A 443-nucleotide genomic window follows, 5' to 3' on the forward strand; every position below is an offset into this window, starting at 1 on the left:
TTTGCGAGCATCATCAATTCAAAAGAAAAAACACATGTGACAACAGTTATTGTACCCACAGCATGCCCACTTTTTGCAGAAATTAGGCCAAAACTTGGGTGTATTATGTTATGAAAGTGATAGCCAAGAAGTAAATGCCAAATCCACTATGCTTACGTCAAGCTATTTCACTTGAGAACTGTCTAATGCTTTTGCATTCCTGAGGAGCAAAGGACGGGCATGATTTTTGCTGTCTGACTTGTACAAAGTTCCCCATCAAATTCAAGTACCAAAATGAGAAGCCCAGGAACCAGCCAGCTAAAATTTCTCATTTCTGGTACTTTGAGCTAGTTTCTGGTGATTTTTACAGACTGCTGGGTTTCCCCTGTCATGATATCTACAAAGTTAATGGCAAAACTCCTACTGATACATAAAGTCCTTTGCACTGAGTGTTGCATAAAGCT

The sequence above is a fragment of the Fulmarus glacialis genome, unplaced genomic scaffold (genome assembly GCF_000690835.1).
Source record: "Fulmarus glacialis isolate BGI_N327 unplaced genomic scaffold, ASM69083v1 scaffold36010, whole genome shotgun sequence".
In the NCBI taxonomy this organism is placed as follows: Eukaryota; Metazoa; Chordata; class Aves; order Procellariiformes; family Procellariidae; genus Fulmarus; species Fulmarus glacialis.